Below are 556 nucleotides of genomic sequence, written 5' to 3' on the forward strand. Positions count from 1 at the left end.
AATCTTCAGGCGTCTGCGACGTCTCGCGATGCTGAAGATTTGTTATTCTTTCGTATGTCGCGTTTCGTGCTTGAAATGTTCGCGGGCTTGAAGATGTTTCGCGATGTTGCAAGGGATTAGTCTTAGCCCTGCGTTAGGGAAACATTCTGGTTTGACTACGGATGTTCACAGCCAGAATTGTTGTTCCTAGTTGGATTTGATTTGCGATCAAGGAGTTAGGACCAAGGGGTCGCGTAAATTTGTCCCCGGAAAGAGGCATCCTCCTATACCGTGCTTTGTGTGGTGTTGGCCTTCCGAGATTTCTTACGTGTCTATTTGATGATGTTCCGTATAGCTATAGGAGCTCTGTTACGAGTTTTCCTTACATGCCGCATTTTACGAGTAGAAGACAGCAGGCTTAAAGTGAATCGTAGTATATGGAACTTGGTCGATTTTTGACAAGTGGAACCTTTCTGTTAACTGTTTGGTTGTTAGGACTGATTTTTGTTATGACGAATTTACCGTATGATTCCCTTTTTGTGTGGTACGATAATTGTTTGTGTAATCGTTACTTGGG

This window comes from Brassica oleracea, chromosome C4 (genome assembly GCF_000695525.1).
Source record: "Brassica oleracea var. oleracea cultivar TO1000 chromosome C4, BOL, whole genome shotgun sequence".
In the NCBI taxonomy this organism is placed as follows: domain Eukaryota; kingdom Viridiplantae; phylum Streptophyta; class Magnoliopsida; order Brassicales; family Brassicaceae; genus Brassica; species Brassica oleracea.